At 40.2% G+C, this 17355-nt stretch overlaps 1 non-coding gene across 1 annotated transcript; it reads left to right on the top strand.

The window, feature by feature from the left end:
* Positions 1-17170: 17170 nt before the first annotated feature.
* LOC121397409 lies at positions 17171-17355 on the top strand. The gene has a single exon (XR_005963656.1). It is a non-coding gene; the product is annotated as a U2 spliceosomal RNA (small nuclear RNA).

The raw sequence follows: 17355 nt of genomic DNA, 5'->3' as shown, positions 1-17355 counted from the left end.
TTACTCAGTTTGAATAAAGCAGAAAAAGAAGCCGCAAACGAGCTCCAGGGAAAGGAAAAGCTCAGGCGTTTTCCATTTGGTATTTGTCTTGTGATCCCGGGTTCAGCTGTGAGTTGTTGCAGGAACGAGCTGATTGCATCAACAAGCTTGTTGTGGCCGTCAGAAAGAGGAGTGGCTATGCAAATAAGGTGTGCCGGGGCAGTCGGGAAGGTACAGGGAGACTGCGGGCCTCAGGCCGGCGAGCCTAATGAAGGGCTGGATCCAGAGAGGGCCTGAGGCTGGGAGCCCCCACGGCCAGGCCGACTGGATGTGTTGTTGCCTGGATGTGGTGTGGGTGGTGTGGGCTTGGGCCGGAGGTGTGCTGCCTGCCAGGCCCAGCCCTCCCTCTCCCCATGGAGGCATCTCTAGCCTGGGTCTGGGGCCGTCTGCGTGTGCGCGTCTTGGGTTATCGATTCTCGGCCTTTTGGAAAAGATCAAGTGTAGAAATACAGGAGATCGAAACCAACAAAAAGGTGTATCTCGAGACCCCCCCCCTGCTTGGCCTGATGGGATCGCCCTTCTTCGGAAGGACTTCGCCCGCCTGCTGCTATCGGGAAGGGGGCCAAACTCGGTACAACGCGCAACGAAAAAGAAAAAGAAAAAAGGGCAAGTGGTGGCCAGTGGATGGGAATACCTCCCCTTGAAAAAGGGGTAGATGGGAAACCGGAAGAAGCTGAACCAGCCATCTAGAAAAAAAAACAAGTAGCAGACCAATTGGGCAAAAGGCAGAAAAGCGTCGGAAAACTGAGGGGATCCAGCAGATGGTAGTATCTCATAAGACAGCAAAAAGAGAGAAACCAAAAGACGCTGGAGAGGAGAAACAGGGAGGGAAAGTCGTTCCCTCCTTGATAAAGGTGGGAGAAGGACTAGAAATCCCTGTTTCAAATGTCTCAGAGACGCCAGAAATCTAACAAGAAGGTCCTTGGGAAGCAAGCAAGGAACAGCCGAACCTGGGAAGCAAGCAAGGAACAGCCGAACCTGGAAAGCCCCCTGATAGGTGGCTTAAAGGCTGAGGCTGGGAAAAGCATAGCTCCATCGACATTAGAGGAAAAAGACCCTGTTAATCTGGAATTCCAGATCGGTTTGCCAGTTTTTTTGCCTAATCCCTCCATGTTGGAGGAAGATTTGAATATGAAGTGAAGGAGGAAGTTCTCCATCTGCATTATGGACTGTTGAAGATGTAGAGGATTTCAGCTCCGGAGACATGGACTGTCTGGCCGGTAAAAATTATATATCAAGTTTGTTTATTTGATAAATTGTTTTTTAAACCATGCATTTTATAAAGGGTCTATCTTTTAATGTGAGAAATCTAAGTGGAAAGACAAGAGCAGCTTTTTAATTTTTTATCGACTTTTACTGCAACTGTTCTCTTTTTACAGGAGTGCGGAATCCAGCATAGTTTAAGTTATATAAAATATGAAAATGAATGGATATATGGACCATCAGTGTGGTCAGGTTAAAATATATCAAAATCTGCAGGTACCGCTATTCTTTTTAAAGGGAATTTTTTAATTGACCATGTACAATAGATTGTACCAGGAAGAATCTTATTGGTTAAAGCTTTTATTGGTGGTATGAAATGGCAGTTTTTAAATTTTTATGGGTCACCGGATAAGAAGGAAAGGGCAGAAATGTTGGAGATTTTACCCTTTTTTTAGATTCCTCCTGCCCTTTGATTTTAGCCAGAGATTTTAACTGCATTTTAAAAGGTGAAAAACGTTTTACGCATTCAAAAGAGAGAGATTATGATAAAACGTCCATTATGCTTAATAACATAATTGTGGATTTTAAATGTTGTAATAAAAATACACCCGAAGAGGAGGGAATAACCTGGAGCAATAAAAATTGTAGCTCCAGGATTGATTTTGTCTTCTCATCCCAACAAATAGAACCAATTAAATGTAAGCATTTAACGAATATAAAATAAATACTGGTAAATCCAGAGATAAGGTAACTTGGAAATCGAATACTTCCCTTTTGGAAGATCTGCGAGTTATAAAAAATGTAGTACTTTATAAAACAATGGGTGTATGGTGGGAGAAAATGAAAAAGAAAATAAAGAAAAGTAAAAGAGAGAAAGCAATTTTTTTTTATAATTAAAATTGCCAATTACAAACTCTGTATAAAATGAAAAATTATGATATATAAGTGGAAAAAGAAATTCAGGAATGTAAAAAAGAAATGAAAAAACTATTAGAAAAAAAGAGGAAAATAAATAATTATTAATTCTAGAGTTAAACACCTAGAAGAAAATGAGAAATGCTCCAGATATTTTTTTAAGAAAATAACAGAAAAACAAAAATCTATTTAAGAAATAGATGGTGAAACCACCATACAAGGAATTTTAGAAAAAGTTATATGTTTTTATACGGATCTTTTTGATGAAAAGAAAATAGATAAGACTTTTTTTAGATGACCTCTTAGAAGGAATTACCCTGACTTTTAATAATGAATCAAATTTTTCCTTTTTAAAGCCTATAGTAGAGGATGAAATTTTAACTACTATTAAAAGTTTTAAATCTGGAAAAGTTCCAGGAGAAAATGGTATACCTATAGAAGTTTATGTCACCTTTTATGATATCTTAAGACGATTTGTATTTTATTTTTATTGAAGTTTTTAATGCCAAGTCCATTCCTGAATCTTGGAAAAATGTTATGGTCTCTTTGTTACATAAAAAAGGGGATCGAAAAGATCTAAGAAATTGGAGACCAATCACGCTATTAAATTGTGACTTTAAAATTATTGCAAAAATTTGTGCAAATCGTCTCAAAAATGAAATATCACATGTTATTCATGACAACCAGGTTTGTGGAATACCTGGGAGAAATATATGGCAGACTCTTAACCTAGTAAAAGATATAATAGAAAATGTAAAAGACCGTAAAGGTAAGATGGCTATATTGTCACTCGACTTCGACAAAGCCTTTGATAGGATCTCACATTTTTTTCTTTTTAAGGTTTTAGAAAAAATGGGTATACCAGAACAGTTTTTACTATCTCTTAAAGCTTTTTATGATGGACGTACAAATAAGATTTTAGTCAATGGTTTTAAGACACAGAACATTATGTTAAGATCTGGAGTAAAACAGGGATGTCCACATTCCCCTTTGCCATTTGTTTGTGCATTAGAACCTCTTTTGAATGCATTAAGAAAAGTTAAGCAAATTAAGGTAATTCCTTTACCAGGTGGAAGAGGGCAGGAAGTAAAATTGATTAGCTACATGGACGATGTGGCAGTTTTTTGTTCAGATGCACTCTCCATCGGAAAAGTTTTAAAACAAATTCAATTTTATTCAGAGGTCTCAGGTTTTAAATTAAATGTTAATAAGAGTAACATTTTAAATATCGGTGAAATAGATTTGAAAGATATAACTATACCGATAACTGAAAGTATTAATATTTTAGGGATACATTTTGATGAAGAAAATAAAGGAAATGAAAGTTGGAATATGGCATTACAAAAAGTGAACCAATAAATTAGTATGTGGGGATTGAGAAAGTTAACAATGGAGGGAAAGATCTTAGTCATAAAGATGGTGATCTTACCAGTTTTGTTGTATTTGAGTTTGGTCTTCCCTCCATCCACGGATATTTTAAATAGAGTAACAATAACATGTTTTATCTATTTTTGGGGATCAAAAATGGAAATATGAAAAAGAGAAATTGTAATGAATCCCAAAGAAAAGGGAGGAAAAGATTTCCCTGATTTTAAGGCTTTCCTTTATATTAAATGTTTTGTTTTATGCCTTAATACCCTGTTTAAACAAAATGCATGGTCTTGTCTTGTAAGATTTAATACTGATTATTTTATGAGAAGAGGGGGATGGTTTAAAACAGTTTTAAGTTCTTATGCTTTTAACCTCCCAAAAAATTATGTAATTTTAAATAAAATAATGACTTGGTATGATTTTAAGGGGATCGATTTAGAGGTTTTATGTGATAAGAAATTGTACAAAGTTTAAAAACAAAGAAAAATGTCATTAGTTGGAAATTTTAATGAAAATAAATGTAAAAAAATATGGAAATGGATACATTTGCCAGAAATTTTCAATTCACAGAAAGATCTTACCTGGAATTGTGCCCACCAATGCCTACCGTGTAGGGCTTTTCAACACAGGAGGCGCTTAGTGAGGACAGCAAAATGCCCCCGTGAGGACTGTTCAGAAGAGGAATCTGTCTTACATGTATTATGGACTTGCAAATTTTCAAAGACTATATGGACAAAAAATGTTCCATTATTATAAGAAATGACAGAAATAGCAGTTTTGAATTTTTATGTGATATTATATGGATGTGTTGAGTGTCCCTCTAAAGCCCAAAAAATTATGGCATGGAAAGTTATAAATGATAATAATAAAAGGAGTCACTATGGAAGGCACAAACATTTTATTGATTTTTTATCTGTGAATGAGGTTTTAAGTTTAACTTTTAGAGAAATGTATCTATATTTTTTATTAGATAAAAAGTATGATGAAATATTATATTTTTTAACTAAATAAAGAGAGCATACCTAGAAATGTATTGCTATTAAAAAACAAAACAAAAAAAATCTGTTCTTAGTTTAATATCTGATACGTCCCCCATCTGAGGACCATATATTAAATGGATTTTTGGAACAGGGAGATGGAAGAAGAGCTTGCCTCAGGCCGGCAAGCCTGATGAAGGGCCAAAACAGGGCCAGAGCCAGAGAGGGCCTGGGGCTGAGCCGACTGGATGTGGTGTTGCCTGGATGTGGTGTGGGCTTGGGCCAGAGGTGTGCTGCCTGCGGGGCCCCAGCCTTCCCTCTCCCCATGGAGGCATCTCTAGCCTGGCTCTGGGGCCGTCTGCGCGCATGTCTCGGCTTATCGCTTCTCTGCCTTTTGGCTAAGATCAAGTGTACTTGTACAGGAGATCTTAGCTGAATAGCTTTCGGAGACCCCCCCCTTGTTGGCCTTAGCAGGATCGCCCAACTTCGGTTGGACTTCACCTGCCTGCTGCTTTAGAGAAGGGGGCATTCCTGTGATAAACGGGTTGCGATCGCCAGGTGGACGGCAATCGAACGGCCGGAGAGGATTGGAATCTTCCTTTTTCTCTTAGTGTTAGCAAGCGAGTCAAGATGCCATTCTCCTTCGATTTCCCCCCTGGGGAATCCCGTTTGAAGAACACCATCCGGATCGAAGTCGAGGAAGAACATCGTGCCCTGAAGGACCTCAGATTCGTCGTGAGGGAGATACTCCTGGGAGTCTTTGGCCTAAGGAATGACAACATCTTGTGCCATCAGGACCAGGAACGGTGAGGAACATATACCATCACGTTCACGTCATTGGGATGCTGTGAAAACATCTACGCAGTCCTATCCCAGAAGGATTTGAGAGAGAGGAGAGGCTAGATGGTCTACATTTTGCCCTATTGTATGGGCAGGACGACATCCACCTGGTCGTCCATATGTACAATCCCTTCGTGGATACCGCTGATGTTGCCACCTTTCTATGGCGGTATTGCACGGAGGTCCACTTTTCCCATCTTGTCAAAGGTGGACAAGACCATTGGAATGGGAAGCAGAAATTTTTTGTAAAGTTGCGACGAGACCCTGACAGAATAGAGGGCTTTATGCACCCTCTGTCAAACTTTGCAATAGGCCGAAACAGGGGGTACCTATTCTACTCAGGTATGCCCCTGTATTGTCGTAATTGTGCTCGATTCGGGCACACAAAAGATACCTGCCCTGAAGACAAGCAGGCCCGGTGCAATAAGTGTGGGCAACCGGGCCATAACGCAAGTGCTTGTAAACTCCAGAAGGTATGCAATATGTGTGGGCAGGAGGGCCACATATATAAGGATTGCCCCCAGAAGGAGAAAAAAGGGGCAGGGCCTGTGCGGACAAAACCCGGTCCAGGGTCTGAGCAGAGGCCAGCAGCGGTTGCTGACCCGGCTAAGATGACCCTGGAGGTATCAGGTGAGCAACCCATGCAGTCGGCAAGTAGGACACCGACCAAAAAAACAGCCGCAGTCGAGAGAAGGGGCTCGTATGGACCGGAGAGGACTTCTGCTGGTCAGGAGCCTTCTGTGAAAGTCCAGAGCCTTCGTAGAAGGTCAATGGCGGATTTAGGTCAGGGGTCTGCTTTGCCACCGAAGCAAAGTGCGGTTAGGGTCCCGGGTGCCGTAGGGTCCTCACAGGCATTTGCCATTCTGATGCCTGTGAGGAAGGGCGAGAGCACCAGCCGCCGGGCATCCACATCATCTCTAAAGGAATTGAAGCAAGAGATAAAGGCATTGTCAGCCGGAAGCTCTGCAAAAACAATTCCTGATGCCCCCTCCAAGATGAAAAGAAGATCCGGAGGTCGCTACGACGTGGACGGGCAGAAGCTGCGAGGTCATCTGCGGCAGAGGAGTCTGGAACGGAGGATCCTGCTAGTCGGAATCCCAAAGAGAAAGCGACCGCCGGTGTGTCTCGGGGTAACTGGGATGGAAGTCAGCGGCCAGCTGAGAAGCGACCAAGGAGTTAGGTATCCGGAGTCCAGAAAAAAACATCTGACTCGAGCGAGGGAGAATGCCGGAGGATGGTCGACCCGCAGTTGTCGTCTGATCCGGTAAATATTGAGGATCCAGCTTCCCCTGAACAAGGAGAGGAGGGGTCCGAAATTATCTCTTGCGAGAGTAGTCTGGACTCTGATATGGACGATGCTGCTTTATAAACGTAACTATGAACTCACTCAAGGTCGCCTCACTCAATGTGAGGTCTTTAAAGAGCCCTAGGCGAAGGGCTGCTTTATTTTCTTACCTAGAGACACTGGACTGTGAACTTTTCCTCTTACAGGAGTGTGCTATTGAAAAAAGACTGGAAACTGGGTTTGTCTGTGTGGTCCGGCTCCAATGATACCAAGCCTTCTGGGGTGGGAGTTTTGTGCCGTGGCCCACACTTTTCTATACAAAATGTGACACAGATTATGCCCGGGCGAGCAATTTTAATTAATATGCTTTTTAAGGGTCTGGTTTTACGTATTATGTCTATGCCACTCCTGACAAACAGGAGAGGGCAGAACTGTTTGAACTTTTGCCTCTATTTTGTGTTGGGTCATCTCCTCTGCTGGCAGGGGGAGATTTTAACTGTGTTTTTACAGGAGAAAGTCGACTTGGAGGGGATCCCAACCAAAAAGAAAGAACTTCTTGCCTTTTAAAGAATTTTACTGATGATATTAAGTTAAAAGGTGCTTTTAAAATGCTTTCTAATAACCCTGATTTTACCTGGTCAAATGGGAGAGTTCAATCTCATATTGATTTTATCTTTTTATCAGATGGTTTTAACCCTTTTAAATGTGAAGTTTTAAACAATGTGTTTTCAGATCACAAAGTTTTAATTTCGCAGGTGGAAATGACGGGGGAAAAAAGGGTGAACAGAGGCCTTTGGAGGTTGAACACCCAACTCCTTGAAAACCCCCAAATCAGTGATAGGTTTGTGCGGACCTACCAGAGTTGGCAAGATAGGTGCAACCCCCGAGAGTCTATGCTGCTCTGGTGGGAGGGTACAAAACCTAAAATCAGGGATTTTTTTATTAAAGCAGGCAAAGAAGTAGCTTGAGGCAAAAAACAGTACTTTTATCTTTTACATTTACATTTGCAAACCCTTTTTAAGTTGAGAGATACTGATGTAGATGTTGAAATCATCTTTAACTCCCACGTGCAACACCTGGAGGAAGGTGAGAAATGTTCCCGTTTTTCATTAAAAAGGTTATGGATAAAAAAGAGTTAATTTTATCCGTGGAAGGGAAGACCGCAATGTGATATTTTAAATGTGGCTTTTAACTTTTACCAACTTCTTTTTAATGAAAAACAGGTTGATGCATCTCTTTTAAATGAATGTCTCAATGTTTTAAACATTAAACTGTAAGTTAAGTTCCCTAGATCAAGAGGTTTTATCTAAAGATATATCTATGGAAGAACTTTTTACTGTTTTTAAGACTCTCTCATTAAACAAAGCCCCAGGAGAAGACAGTTTACCGGTTGAGTTTTATTTACACTTCTAGGAGCTTTTAAAAGATGATCTGTTTTTACTGTTTAAAGAGGCTTTTATGAATGATGCTTTACCCCCTTCCTGGAGAAGAGGGACTGTTTCTTTGATTTTTAAAAAAGGAGATAAGGGAAGTCTAAGTAATTATAGGCCAATTACACTCCTTAACTTAGACTATACAGTCATGGCCAAACATATCTACTTACGTCTTAAGCTTTTTTTAAGTGTTTTAATCCAGCCCTAACAGGTGTGTGGGGTCCCTGGACGGAGCATGGCAGAACCCCTCAAAATTATTCGTGATGTTTTATGGTATTGCAAAGAAAGAAAACAAAATGTGGCTATTTTATCTCTAGATTTTGAAAAAGCCTTTGACCGTGTTTCTCATGATTTTATGTTTAAAGTTTTAGAAAGAATGTTTTTACCCATTTTTATCCTTAAAGGTATTAAGGTTTTATATACATCCCATTTTAGCCAAATCTCTATCAATGGCTTCTTAACCCAAAATGTGTTTTTAAAGTCAGGGTGAAACAAGGCTGCCCCGTTGTCCCCCCTTCTTTTTAGCTGTGCAATAGAACCGCTTTTATATTTTTTAAGAAATGACAAAGTTATAAGAGGGGTGCAAGTGCCTGGTGATGGTGGCCACCAGGTAAAAGTTTTAAGCTATGTCGATGATGTGACAGTTGTATGCACTACCTCTTATTCATTGAAGCGTGTTTTTAATCAGGCATCTTTTTTTTTGTGGTGCCTCTGGTTTTAAATTCAATGCACAGAAATCAAACTGTTTGGGCATGGGGTCCTGGGATGCTTCCCTGACCCCTGAAATCACGATAAGAAGGGGTGAAATAAAAATTTTGGATATTGTTTTTAATGTTCAAAACACAGGAATTTGCAATTGGGATTCTGTTTTATTGAAAATGGAAAAGAAGGTTTTAATGTGGAATCTTAGAAACTTAACAATGGAAGGGAAAATTGTAATCATCAAAGCTGTGCTTTTACCAATAATGTTGCATGCGGGTATGGTCTTCCCCCCTTCCTCTCTTTTTATCAAAAAACTAACAAGAGTATGTTTTAGGTTCTTATGGGGTTCCACAATGGAAAAATTAAAACGGAATTTTATGTACAGGGACAAAAAAAAGTGGTGGAAAAGATGTCCCTAACCTTCTTTTATGTGAAGTATTTCTGTTTTTGTTTTAAAATGTTTAATTCGGATGGCATATTTAGTTGTTTTTTAAGATATGCGACAGGTATGCTAATTAAACACTGGTTTCGCCCTCCTCTTAATCCAATTCTTTTAACCCCCTAAGCACTATGTGGTCCTTGAAAAGGCTATAAGAATGTTTTCCCTCAAAGGAGTGGAAATAGGGGTGCTAGGTGACCAGAGGAAAACAACTTTATGTGTAAAACATGAGGAGGGTGTTTTATCTGTCAACAACTTTTCACAGGAAAGGTCTAAAAAAGTTTGGAGAAATGTGTTTGGGAGGTTTTTAGCAAATGTACATAAAGACCTTGCCTGGGCAGCCGTCCACCAGTGCCTCCCTACAAGAGAGTTCCAACATAGGAGAGGACTGGTGGCAAGAGGCAAGTGTCCCAGGGAATATTGTTGTGTTGATGAAACAGTTTTACACTTGTTTTGGAATTGCCCTTATGCTCAGAAGGTATGGAAAACCTCTGGGCCTCTTTTTAAGAGTATTGGGAACCTGGGACATTTTAACCACAAAATGGTTTTATATAGTCTTTTTACCTGTCCTACTTTTAAGCAACATTCTATTTGTTGGATGATAATAAACTTTTAAAAATGCCTTATGGAAAGTCCGAAATATTTTACTGTTTAAACATGATTTTATCAATGTATAAACTGTATTAAAATGGCTTTTAGTGAAATGTATGGCAAAAATAAAGCACTTACATTATGGAAGCCAAACGAATGGAATAACATTGTAATGTGATGTGATGGTGTACATTGTTATTTTAGAATGAGGCCTTGTTTTTTATTCTGTACGACCAGAAAGCTATTTTACCTTTTTATGCTTTGTAAATTTGCTTTAAAATGAGACCTTGTTTTTATTCTGTAAAAGGTTCTCATTTTATTCTTTGCAAAAGCTGTTTTAAAATAAGGCCTTATTTCTGTAAATGACCTGAAAGCTATCCTCGCATTTTAATGCTTTTTATGTTCTTCCTCAAATGTGATGGTGTTCTTTTATTTTCTGTTCAAATTTTTTTTATTGAAACCTTACCTGAATTGTCAGTGGGGGGTGGCAGTCCCTTCTGATGAACTGGGGAAAAAACTTGATCCTCTGGCCAGGGGAAGCCCGGGGCATAGTGCCCTCCTTCAGGGGCAGGGGTGCCTGACTCACTGATGGGGTCAGCACAGCGCACTTTTGCACCTCACGCTTTTCAATTTGCTTGCACTTTTCTCCACTGCGCCTTTTGGCCGGGCCGGAGCCTTCGGCACTCCAAGCACTTATTTTGCACTTATTTTTTGCACGTTTGTTTGTCTTGTTTGTCTTGTCTCAAATCTTTACACAGGTTTTGGTGGCATGAATAGTCCTTTTGGGCTCTGCTACCAGGCCAAAGATCTTGTGCTCCTGGTAAAGCTTCGACGGCCCCCGGGGTAAAGGGGATATCCCTAGACGTAAGGCGAAGGAGATCCTAGCCCCCTTGTGCCTTTTGGTCGGGGAAGACGGGGCCCACCCTAGCTTCGGCGAAGGTGGCCCAACAACTTGAGTAGACGTCAGTGCCTTGGCCTGGGGCTCTTAAGTAACACGGAGTCTAAGCCCTTTGGGGTAAGACTCAGGGAACACCTGCACTTTGCACTTGCACTGTGCACTATGGGTGTTAGAAAGCACGATCCCGGGCTTTCAATAAAAAAACTAGGCTGGCAAGCGGAAGCTTGATAAAAGCTGGGTTGCTGTGCTCCCATGAGGAGCCTTACTTAAGGCAATCAATGGCCTTCCACTGCACACTCCAGCACCTTTTTTATGTTTGGTTTGAGCACCTTGGATGGGGTCATAGTCCTTTGGCTGGACCCCAGGCCATGACACGCCCTGGGGGAAGCTTTGGCAGAACCAAGGGTAGATGGGACTCCCCCTAGCTTCGGCGAAGGGGAGTCCAAACTACCCCAAACCCCTTCGGGGGCGGGTATTGTGGGCCCTCCCTAGCTTCGGCGAAGGGGGATCCATCCGTTCAAGCTGTCCACGGGCGGTAGCCTGGGACACTTGGGCAACAGAGCCCATGCCTTCGGGTAGGACTCGGAAGGATGATTCAATATCATCTGTTCTTATGTGATCCTTTATGGAGAAGTGCTTGATCCACCTTTTTTGGGTCTTCCATAATACATGTGCTTGCTTAATCTTGCTTCACTTCCCATATCCCCAGCTGCTTGGCTGGGGGGGGGGAATCTTCTCTCCACTAACACTCCTTTCCTCTTCTTTCTTTTTGCCGGACGTCAGCCGGAGCCCTAACAAGGCAATCAATGGCATTGCACCACTCTCTCCAACACCCTTTTCGTATTTGGTTTGAGCACCCTGGATGGGGTCCTAGTCCCTTTGGCTGGTCTCGCAGGCCATGACACGCCCTGGGGGAAGCTTTGGCAGAACCCAGAGTAGACGGGACTCCCCCTAGCTTTGGCGAAGGGGAGTCCAAATGACCCCTTTGGTGGTGGGGATGGTGGGCCCTCCATAGCTTCAGCGAAGGGGGACCCATCCATTCAAGTTGTCCACGGACGGTAGCCTGGGACACTTGGGCAATGGAGTCCATGCCTTCGGGTAAGACTCGGAAGGATGATTCAATATCATCTGTTCTTATATGTTTGCAAAAAAACATTTGGGAAGAGAAAAGGTGACTATGCAGAAAGTGAACGGAGGAAAACGTATGATGAATGTAGAGAGGTTTTTGGCTATAAAATATATGAATTTGTGTGTGAAAATAAGTAAAAAAGAAAATTGGACTGGTTGTATGGTAAAATATGCTGCAGGAAATATATTGAGAAAGTATGGATTATGTGTGACAGATACAACTAAACCTGTATGTTTAATGCACCATGGTTTTATGTGAGAATCGAAAGGTGCATTAGAAGAAATTGCTTAGAGAATGTAACTGATGTGGAGTGGATGGAGTGTAAGAAAGTTTCAAAAATATTGTATATGAAAGAAGAAATGATAGGAATTGGAGGTCTGACAGTGAGTGATAGTAAAGCGGCATGGAGCAATGTGTGTAACAAAGAGGTGGTTAACAGACAAAAAGACTTCGCATGGATGGGTGCTCATGGGTGTATACCAACGAGAGTTTTTCAGAGGAGGAGAAAATTAATCAATAGTGAACAATGTCCACGGGAGGGGTGTAATATGTGTGAGAACATAACCCATGTGTTTTGGGAATGTTCATACGCAAAGGGGGTGTGGAGGAGATTGGGTAAATTAATTAAGGGAATAAGTGGGATTGAATTGTTAACATATAACATGATGATGTTTGGGAGGAAATAATAAAGAAATTGCAAGGGTAATGTGGTTCATTATGTTCTATGTAAAAGAAGCAATGTGGGATACTTTGAATGTGTGTGTTTTAAGAAAGCATGTAATTGATGAAGAAAGTTGTGTAGCCATGATCCAAAGTAAACTTTTTTTGTATGTTTCAAGTGATAGAAATCGCCTTGGAAACGACGCTGAAGGAATATGGAAATTTAAAAAGTGGAAAGCATGGTTAACTTAATGCTTGTTTATTGAATGTTGCTTTTTGAAATGATTTCAATGAAGTATGGAAATATTGTTGAAATATATTTTATTTTAATGTTTTTTTTAACTTTTGAAGTTTTCTAATGGTGGGTGGTGTGTGCTTGGGCCGGAGATGTGCTGCCTGCCGGGGCCCAGCCCTCCCTCTCCCCATGGAGGCGTCTCTAGCTTGGGTCTGGGGCCATCTCCGCGCGCGTCTTGGGTTATCGCTTCTCGGCCTTTTGCCTAAGTGTTGAGTGCACTTGTGCAGGAGATACTTAGCTGGGTAGCATTCGGAGACCCCCCTTCTTTGCCTATGCAGGATCACCCAACTTCGGTTGGACTTCACCTGCTTGCCGCAATTGGGTTGGGGGCATTCCTCTGATAAACGAATTGCGAATGCCTAGGTAGACGGCTTTGCCGAAGGCCTGAGGAGGAGTAAGGAGAATTTTTGACTGCGAGATTTCTGGTGGTTTCTTCTTGGGTTCCGAAGAGGTTAAGAATGCCATTTTCCTTGGATTTCCCGAGCAGGGAAACCCTACTCAAGAACACCATCCAGATCCAAATGGAAGTAGAGGAGGAACATCGAGGCCTGAAGGACTTAAGATTCATCGTGAGGGAGATTTTGCTTGGTGTCTTCAACCTCAGGAATGATGAGATACTTTGCCTTCAGGACCAGGAGAGAAGGGGAGTATATACTATCACCTTCACCTCCCTGCATTGCTGCGAGAACATCTATGCAGTTTTGTCCAAAAAAGATTTAAGAGAGGATAAGCTCAATGGCCTATAGGTTTGTTTGCTATATGGGTTGGAGGACGTCCATCTTATCGTCCACATGTTCAACCCATTTGTGGATACCGTGGATATTGTCACCTTCCTTCAGTGGTACTGCTCAGATGTGCGCTTCTCCCATCAAATCAAAGAAAACATTTTTTGTCAGATTTTGGAGAGACCCTGACGGAGTTGGTGCGTTTATGCACCCTCCGTCAAATTTTTCGATTGGCAGCAACAGGGGGTACCTTTTTTACTCTGGTATGCCCCTATACTGCTGGAACTGCTTATGTTTTGGGCATACAAAAGAGTCGTGTGCAGAAACAAAAATGGCCCGGTGAAACAGGTGCGGTCAATACTGCTGCGGCTTGCAAGTCGCAAAAAAAATGCAATATGTGTGGGTAGGCGGGCCTACTAAGCCTACTGGGGTGGGAGTACTCTGTCGTGGCCTTCCCTTCACATTACAAAGCGTGACAGAGATTATGCCTGGATGTGCAGTTCTTATCCACATGTTTTACAAAGGTCTTTTTATCCGTGTTTTAAATGTTTACGCCTCTCCTGACAAACAGGAGAGGGTAGAATTGTTTGAACTTTTACCATTATTTTCTCTGCTGGTTGTAAGAGATTTTGATTGTGTTTTTACTGGCGAAAAACATCAAGGAGGTGACCCAAACAGAAAAGACAGAACTTCTTATTTATTGCAAAATTTTACTGATGACCTTAAGTTAAAAGATGCTTTTAAAATGTGTTTTACTAACCCTGGTTTTACATAGTCTAACAGGAGGGTCCAATCCAGAATTGATTTTATATTTTGTTCTGAGGCTTTTAACCCTTTTAAATGTGATCTTTTAAGCAATATTTTTTCTGATCACCAGGTTTTAACTGCTAGTTTTAAAATCTCCAGGGACAAAAGGGTTAATGGAGGTCTGTGGAGACTAAATGTACAATTGCTGCGTGACCCTCAAATATCTGAAAGGTTTAGGCGGACCTACCAATGTTGGCAAAATGAACGAAATCCCCAAGACTCAATGCTACTTTGGTGGGAGGGCACTAAGCCTAAAATTAAAGTTAGAGTTTTTTTACTAAAGCTGGGAAAATAGTTGCAAAAAAGAAAAAACAATGGTTTTATATGTCTAATGTATGCTTGCAAGCTCCTTTTAAACTTAAGGATGTTGGAATTGATGTAGAAGATGATATATTCTCTCTGAAAGCCGAAAATTAAGAAGTCAATTGAACAAAAAGGAAAATAAATCATTTTTAACTCACATGTACAGCATTTAGAAGAAGGTGAGAAATGTTCACGATTTTTCTTTAAGAAGGTTATGGATAAGAAAGATTGTATTATGTCCCTAAATGGCAAAACTGATATGAATGACATGTTAAACCTAACCTTCAATTTTTATTAACTCCTTTTTAATGAAAAGCAAATTGACTTCTCTGTTTTACATGATTGTCTTAAAGTTTTAGAGTGTAAGTTAAGTTTTTTAGACCAGGAAATTGTATCTAAAGATATTACCATAGATGAGCTTTTAACTGTTTTTAAAAGTTTTTTATTTGGTAAATCTCCTGGTGAAGATAGACTGCACATTGAATTTTACTTGCACTTTTGGGATATTTTAAAAGACGATCTTTTTTAACTGTATAAGGAGGATTTTAATGTTAATATTTTACCCCCTCCTGGTGAAGGGGGATTTGTTTCTATGATTTTTAAAAAAGGTGATAAGGAGAGTCTTGAAAACTATAGGCCTATCACTCTCCTAAATGTTGATTATAAAGTTATGGCTAAATTAATTGCAATACGTCTTAAACCCTTTGCAGATAAACTAATTCATTCCAACCAGGTCAGTGGGGTGCCTGGAAGGAGTATGGCCGAATCCCTAAATGTGATAAGAGACGTAATATGGTATTGCAAGGAGAGAAGAGAAAATTTTATCTATAGATTTTGAAAACGCGTTTGATAGAATATCTCATGCTTTTCTTTTTAAGATTTTAGAAGGAATGGCGGTACCTGATTTTATTCTCAACAGTATTAAAGTTTTATATAGATACTGTTTTAGCCAAATTTCCGAGAATGGTTTTTAACCCAGCCTGTAATTTTAAAGTCAGGGGTTAAACAGGGGTGTCCTTTGTCCCCCTTTCTTTTTATCTGTGCCATAGAACCTCTTTTAATAATATTAAGGTCTGACAAAGTCATCCGGGGTATCCCAGTCCAAGGAGGAGGAGGTCGGCAAGCGAAAAAGTGTTGAGCTACATGGATGATATCACCATTCTCAACCCCCTTCTCCCATTCTCTTAAAAGGGCTTTGTTTCAGACTTCTGTTTTTTGCACTGCCTCTGATTTTAAACTGAATAAGCACAAATACAATTGTCTGGGTATTGGGGTGTGGGAAGAAACTCTAACCCCTGAAATTTTAATTCAACAGGATCAGATAAAAATTTTAGGAATTCATTTTAACCAAGAAAATTTAGGTCAATTTAATTGGGATTCGATTTTAACAAAAGAAGGTATCAATGTGGAACTTGCCATACCTCACAATGGAGGGAAAAGTTTTAATCATCAAAATGATTTTATTGCCTATTATGTTACATGTTGGCTTGGTTTTCCCTCCATCAAATCTATACATCAAAAATCTTACTAGGGTTTGTTTTATGGGGTTTGTTTTATGTTTTTGTGGGGCTCAAAAATGGAAAAACTGAAAAGAGACCATATGTATAAAGAAAAATCAAATGGTGGGAAAAGTGTCCCTAACCTTCTTTTATAGGTATTTCTGTTTTTGTTTTAAACTTTCTAATACTGATGACATTTTTAGTAGTTTTCTTAAATATGCAGTGGGTATGCCTTTTAAACACTGGTTTAGAGTTCCTTTAAATTCACCTGTGCGTTTATGTCCCCCCAAACATTATGTGGTTTTAGAAAAAGCAATTAAGACTTTTTAACCTCAAAAATGTTGATGCGGAAATGTTGGGTAATCAAAAAAAGGTGACAAAAGTTTTAAAGCAAGGTGAAACTGTTTTAACTTTGGCAAACTTTACCCAGGAAAGGTCAAAAAAGGTATGGCGTAATATCTTTGGAAAATTCCTTGCCAATGTACACAAAGATCTTTCCTGGGCCATAGCCCACCAGTGCCTCCCTACCAGAGAATTCCAACATAGGAGAGGACAGTTGGCTAATGGAAGGTGTCCCAGGAATTCATGCTGTATAGATGAAACCATTTTACATTTATTTTGGAATTGTCCTTATGCGCAAGAGGTATGGAAAACAGCAGGGTCTCTTTTTAAGGGGTTTTAAATTTTTAATCATGAAATGGTTTTATATGGTTTTATTACATGTTTAACTGCAAAACATTGCACGATTGTAAACTGTTTTAAAAATGCCATTTGGAAAACCCACAATATTTTACTGTTTAAAAAAGACTGTATTGAAGTGAAAGACTGTGTCAAAATTGCCTTGAGTGAATTGTTTTACTATTTAAGAGACAAAAAATACTTTGGTCACAAAAAAGCAAGCTCCATTTGGGGCTTTGACCATTGGAATGAAATCTTAATGTAAAATTGTATCATTCCTCCTCTCTCAACGAATTTGTTATGCTTTTATATAATGTAATTTTATGTAAATTATGTATTTAATGATGTTACTCCTTTAATGGATGGTGTTCTTTTTTATTTCTCGCTTTCAAATAAATATTGTTGAAACCTTATCTGTTCTTATCAGTTTAATATCTGATACGTCCCCTATCTGGGGACCATATATTAAATGGATTTTTGGAACAGGGAGATGGAAGAAGAGCTTGCTCTGTCCATTCCACGCATCAACCTGGTATTGCAGTACCTCCAGGACCGGTGCACTTCTC

Source organism: Xenopus laevis, chromosome 8L (genome assembly GCF_017654675.1).
Source record: "Xenopus laevis strain J_2021 chromosome 8L, Xenopus_laevis_v10.1, whole genome shotgun sequence".
Taxonomy (NCBI): domain Eukaryota; kingdom Metazoa; phylum Chordata; class Amphibia; order Anura; family Pipidae; genus Xenopus; species Xenopus laevis.
The sequence above is the reverse complement of the archived record's forward strand: the minus strand, read 5'-3'. Positions and strand labels throughout refer to the sequence as shown.